The 6,924-nt window shown below is 41.2% G+C and overlaps 1 pseudogene; it reads right to left on the bottom strand.

The window, feature by feature from the left end:
* Positions 1 to 3,746: 3,746 nt before the first annotated feature.
* Positions 3,747 to 5,028, bottom strand: LOC149249521 (uncharacterized; annotated as a pseudogene).
* Positions 5,029 to 6,924: the final 1,896 nt, after the last annotated feature.

The raw sequence follows: 6,924 nt of genomic DNA, 5'->3' as shown, positions 1-6,924 counted from the left end.
CTTCTGACTCTTCTTGAAGTACAACATCATTAGATAGAATGTAATGCTCATCTTGAGGTGTATAAGCATTACTTACCAGCTCTTCTTCTTCCGTGATGTAAGTGGGCATATCATCGGGAGTGAAAAAATGATTTTCTTCACCAGGACCTTCACCCTCATCTTCAGATTCTTGAGTGACATAATTTTGCTGAAATGGAGGTTGGATTGGCTGCTGCACGACTGCTTCTTGTGCTCGTGTTTCCCGCTGTTTGATCCTATATTGGGGCTGCTGTTGTTGGCCTCTGAAGTTTGGATTTCGAACTTGTGGTTCCGGTTTGCCAAGACTGAGATTTTGGAGTGCCTTTGACACCTCTTCCATTTTCCGAATAACTTGAGAAGTGGATGGCACCTCCTCTTTGATTGTGACCTTCTTTTCCGCTTTCATTCTTGCCCTTTTATCTTTCAAATTAGCCTCCACACTGACTGCAACTTTCTGCATTTCCTCCAAGGTAGGAGGATCTCGGTCCCGCAGTGAGTAGGCCATCTCCGGATCAAAACCATCCGGGAACTTAAGCAATGCAGACTTTCTTGATGGTTTCAAATCATCGGGTATAGCGTTATACACTTAATTAAATCTGATTATATAATCTTGAACCGACTCACCCAAATTTCGCTTGAGGTTGTTGTATTCAGCGTTGATTTGCAGCGGATCTTTTCTTATTTCCCATTGGTCCAAGAACTGAGTTTGAAGTGCTTCCAAGGAAACAATGCTACGAGCTGCCAACCCTCTGAACCATTTACGAACTTCCCCTCCAAATGTCTGAACAAACAGCCGCATCGTAACATCTTCTTCATCCAATTCATAGAGATCAAAGAAAGTGGTCATTTTATCAACGTGTTGCTGCGCCGTGACACTTTGAGGAGTGCCGTCAAACATGGGAATCTTGCTTTGGTAATCAGCGGGCATATCATGAAGGTTTTGTGGTAAAGCAAGAGGGGCAAAGCGGGCAGCCATGGCTCTAGGTGGAGGAGGCGGGGGAGTAGGATGAGTTTGAGGAGGGGGAGGTGGAAGTATGATAACAGGAGCTGTAACAAGGGGAAGAGAAATTTGTGGAGATGGAGGGGTAGAAGGAGTGCGAGGTGTGGAAGGAGAACCAGCCGAAGATTCGGGGTAAGTGATTATCGGTGAAATGGAAACAAAGGGAGGGGACGATGCTTCGTGAGCCGTGATAGTAGCTGCAATATTCTCAGAGATATTCTCAAGTAGATCAGCAAGAGTAGTGGTATGCAAGTCGTTTTGGAGATGTCTCAAAATGAAATTGTCAATCAGCTTGTTGTGTCTTTCGTAAGCAAGAGAAGCTACAAAATCAGGGTCAAGGACTAAAGAATCGAGAGCACTTTCAGATTTAGCTTTAAACAAAGATAACTCAAAACTTTCGTCGAATTCAAGATCTTCAAAATATTCAATAACAGCAGGTGATGAATTAGATCTAACAATTGGTCTTGAAACAGAAGCCAGCTTGCTTTTACGAATAAACTAGGAAAGAAAAAACCGCTCAGCCGTATGAAAACTCTTAGCCTATCATCCAAGGCTTAGAGTTCCATAATGATACTGGGATAAAGATGTCAATGAAGTGCGGATTTCAGAAGCTCACGGAGATCGACTGAAGCAGCGTTTATCTACTAATGCTGATGTAAAACAAGAGCGTTTTCGAAGGCTACCTGGCGTATCTTCAGACTCCGTCTAAGACTTAAGAAATTACACAACAATGAGCAAATAACAAATTTGTTCTCCCCAGTATGGTCGCCAATATGTTAGCGCTTGGAATTCACCTAGGCTGAGATAGACAAACTCTCAAGGCTACATCAAACCATTTCACCTCGTAGCTAGCCCTACGAGGTATGAGAAGGCTCTCTCGGGTCAGATTCGGTAGATCTTTCAATAGGATAAGCTGACCAATTAGGAATAAAGATTTTAGGCTAGTAAATTGATAAGGGAGGTTGATTTAAAGCTTTTGGGGTTTTTAATGACGGGGTTTTTCTGGGCTGCATGGGCAAAATCACAGTTTGAACAGAGAAATATAATGACTACACAGATTATCAACTGAGGCAAGGTAGGCAAGCAATTTAACACCAAATCTAGATTTTTAAATGGGATGGCAAGACTGGTGAGGAGCTAAGGAGGGCAAATAATACTTTGAATCCTCCTTAAACAGAAGAAAACATTGAACGTGAGCAAATTTATAGGAGGAGCATACAATACTATGAATTCCTTCCTAAACACTTCATTTGCTCAACTAGAAATGATCATGAAATGAATTGAAACATAACGGTTTACATATGTAACAGAGGAAAAACTAATGTTAAATTGACATACCACATGAATCTCAGCAAACAGAGCTGTGAAATTCCATTAAATTCTCTGCCAAAAACTGTACAATGAAAAGCTCTGTTCCAGCACTCAGCACTCAGAAAACTCTCCTCCCGACTCTCTTACAAATGAAAATTTTTATAAACTATCCTAAAAACAACAGATCGACCCACAATCCGGGCGCTGTTTGAACAATTACAATAAATTAGAAAAGAGGACAGCTTTCTATCCTAAAATAATACAACGTCCCTCTAAAAAAAAAATCCAAAGTATTGCTTCAATACCAATTACATGCTCAAGCTTCTAGGAACCGAAAACTAACCTCTAGGAATTAAAACTAATTAATATTCAAAAAAAAAAACCAAATCGGGATCAGATTGCACAAGGTGTCGAGTTGTGAAGGTTGCTGGTCAAACTGTTTTGAAATAGGAATCTTCAAAGCTGCCATTTGTCATAGACTGCCACCTGCTTTCGGAATTCTCTCCTCTATGGACGCACTTGGTCGATGGATCAAAAGGGTATTTACAGATTTGTTACACGTCTGATGAACAACCATATCCAGAATTAGAAATCGACACCAAAGATGACCAAGCCAGAGTTATAATATGCCACCATCGAATTCCAACACACCCAATCACATGCAATATGGTGGCATCAACAAAAGCTCATAATCCGCCTTCTAAGAGCCACATCACCCACAAAATCTCCAAAGGATCAATCGCTGGCGGAAATCATGGAACAAAATCCATGTTTTTCTTTTTAATGATATTGCAGCTTTAATGCAAAGAATACAGCGCATTCGTGGCCCATTGGAATCGATACTAGAGTCATCATCCGATTCATCTTGGAAGGAGTTTTGCTGTGTATCTCCAAAACCTGCAATAAATTTCGAGCCACTCTTTTTGCTAGAGTCTTTTGTAGCTGGCCAGTGTTCTCCCTGTTAACTTGTTTCAAAGCTTCAAAACTCCTTCGGTTTCCAAGGAATTCACTCCTCTTTACTGGGACATAACCAAGATCTAATGCTTCGTTGCTGGCATATAGAAGTCTAAGGCGATCTGCGTGTTTTGAATCTGTATGAATTGCTACTTCTATTTCATCTGGTGACAATCCCAATACAGTCGTATCCACCGCCATTGCTTTCAAATCTTTCCCTTTTGGTTTCTCGCTGAAAAACAGAACTTGACCTTTATCATTAATCTTCATCAAACCAAAATCAGATGCACGACTGTCCTCAATAGGGATACAAGAAATTGTAACATCAGCACCACTGTCTCTGTGCTTCGGAACAAAATCCACGTAATCCATACGATACAAATGATCTCCAGACAAGATAAGAATGTCATCGATCTCTTTGTTTTTTGCATTCTCAAAAAGTCAAGCAAATTGGCGGACGGCCTCAGTAGTACCTTGAAACCAAGTCTTTCCCAGCTCTCCAGGTCTTTGAGTGGCTGCTAAAACCTCCAGAACAAGACATATATGACATGGCTGCAAGAGCTGCTCCACGATGCATAGCAGCACAGCAAATAGCTGCTTTTTGGAAGGATGTCTCAACCAATGATTCAGCTGCGGCCACCACCTTCTTGGGGCAGCATCGGATAAATGTTGATGTGAAGCTTGTATATGCTTCAACTAGATCAGGCTCTTGATCACAAACATAAGAGGAATTCAATGCAGAAACTGAATCTGCTGCAGTAAACATTTGAAATGTACTAATGAATAATGACCCATATTCTTCTTCATGCCCAAACTCCTCAATAACAATAGCAGCAGTTCTTATGAAACATTCATGATGTTGGAAGGAGAGAAAATTTCTTGAAAGGCAATCCATCACTTCTGACAATAGTGCTGAGAAGTTCCAACCTGAGGCTTGAATAGCTTGTGACAGGGCTTTACAAACAGCAGTTGACAAACAACCATTTTGCATATGATCAGAACTGAATATACGTTCAAGGAGTGGCCAGAAGTGTCTCAGTATGAGGATAATAGTCTCATCTCCAAGTGATGAGGAAAAACCAAGGGTTGAAAGCTAGGTGAAAATTGCACCCATCCTGTAGAATGCCCTCGCAACTAACTCTAAAAGTTGAGCATAACCAATTGAATGCTGTGTCAAAGGGCCTTCACTTTCTACCTTTAGAAGAAGTTCAATAGCCTCATAGCTGGACTTCAACAATCTTTCCAAGGACTTATTCACCAACTCTCTGTTTGGAACTGTATTAAGAACAAATGCAATTGCACTAATCCCATCTTCTTCTTCATGGAGATGTAAATGCATTTCTTCCAGACCCTCTCCTATCCAAAGAAGGACTTCCAAATTTGATGGTTCAGCCAGCATTTTGGAAGCATCTTCACAAACTCTGCGTAAGGCATTAGCACATGCACTGGCAGCCACAGAACGACCCAGCCCCGAAGCCAAAAATAAAAGTAATGGTACAATAGCCTCATGAAAAGAGCAAACCCACTTTGAGTATGAGCTCACAACTTCAACAATTGACTTTTTGCACCCAACACATAAAGCCTGTATGTCCACCAGAGGAGCTATTCGACAGAACCATAACCAAGTGCATTAAGACTGAAACGTCAAAAGGTTGTGCATCTTGCAAAACTATCTCGGCCACCACATTCAGGACAAACACCTTAACTTCCACTTCCTGCCAAGGTATTACCACTGCCGCGTCCATGCCTTTTTGTACTCTTTATCAAATGCTGGCTTTGAGAATCATCCAACATGATGGCAATTTATGTAGCCAGGTCTGAACAAGTCGCTACATGAATCTCTCCCTTGTTGTCTTCAATACCCACAATGGCGTTACTAAGTTCGTCACATACCCTATATATTTTTAAACTGATGCTCCCTCACATACAACATGTGTTGCACTGCAGCCAATGAACCAATGATCCACACAGGTTGCACCTTCTCTCCTTGCGGCCTCAACTACCTTTTTATGCAATTCACTTGACACATCCGTGTCAATGTTCAAGCAATGACCGGAGAGTATAGATCCCGCAGTTTTAGAGACTTCTTTACCAACAGATTTGAGAGTGAGATTGCAAAGATATGCTTAGTGACTTGTTATCCTCACGGCTGATAGGAGGCAAATAAGAGTATTCAGCATTGGTTATTGCAACAAGTTGAGAAAATTCTTCTAGAGGCAATCCAGGATGTACAACGCTATTCACACTATAAACTGATTCATCCAACCTTGCATTGAGTCTCACACAACTTACAAACCAAGCCAAAGTGACAACAAAAAGGCCCTGTCTCAACCCATGCTTCAAAGCATGTTCAAATTTACGCCCAGCAAAGCTCTGAACCACATCAAACACATAAGCTTGAATTTGTTCTTGAGGATTTTGCAGCTCAGAAAAGACATCGTCAGCATTCTGTTTCCCAACACGATACTGGACAGAGCAAAATAATTGCACAAAGACATTGTCCTGAAATTTATCTGAAACCATATGAAGATAAAACTTGACCAAATTCATCAACAGTAAAGTCTGATGTGTGCTTTGTTTTGTGTTTTGTGCTTTTGCAGAGATAGGAGCTTGAAGTCTCTGCCAGTTGAAGAGCTGAAGATAAATTACATAAAATTACACAACACATTTAATGATTTCTTCTTCAAAACAAGGTTTTGAAGAAGAATCAATCTCTGACATGAGACAGAGTCTAACATCGGCTCCATTTGGGATGGCAGCTGCAGCTTCCTGGAGGTGTGTCGTGGCGGAAAAAGTCGTTTGTGCGGACACAACTGACCTCCCTAGGAGTCTAAACTCTCTAGCGACAAACAAGACAAAATGGAGTGATCTTTCTCTAAATATACCTTTTAAAACATGAAAACTACAAGTGTTTAGGCTTACCTTATTCCAAAACGCGGTTGTTGTAGTCCGTCCTTGCCGATCCGGATGAGCTCCTCCTTCAAGTCAATTCCTGCAACCACAAACAATCAAACAATTACCAAGCACTTGCATTTCATATAATAAAACATATATTCAACATGCAGACCAAGGAACACATGAAATAACTCATTAACACAAGCTATTGAGAAAAATAAACCAGTTTGTATTAATAACGAAACAAAGAAACTCTTACAACCTGGCCTTGGTGTTGTGCAAGTTCCTCCCAGGGTCCATCAAGGGTTTTCCTCTACTTTGACAAAGCTCACCCACTTCCAAGTAGAATCAAGCAAAGACAATCTCTCCTCACAAGGTTCTAAATGGGAGTCCTAATTCCTGCAGCATTTACCCAAAGAAAATGTATAGCTCCAACCTCTCCTCCCTCTGGCTCAATGTCTTTATTTATAGTGCTGTAAAGAGGTTATTCAGGTCCACCATCAATGGGATAATCCCCCTCTTTGGGTGGGATAGCTCCCTTATTGATGGGATAAGTTCCCCCTTAATAGAGATACATGAACCAACTGGAGGCGCATCCAAATCATCAAACCGACCTCTAGAAAGTTCTAGAAGTAACCACAAGTAACTTTTTTAAGATGAAACTCGCGCATTTTGCCTTTTACAGAAGGACGCACCTGTCCCTTAACATACAGAGCGTCCAAGGACGCACCTTTTGTGAACATGGT

Source organism: Pinus tabuliformis, chromosome 7 (genome assembly GCF_031772625.1).
Source record: "Pinus tabuliformis cultivar Carrire ecotype Pingquan chromosome 7, CPIR1, whole genome shotgun sequence".
Taxonomy (NCBI): Eukaryota; Viridiplantae; Streptophyta; class Pinopsida; order Pinales; family Pinaceae; genus Pinus; species Pinus tabuliformis.
Note: the sequence above shows the minus strand (reverse complement) of the source record. Positions and strands in the feature narration are given on the sequence as shown.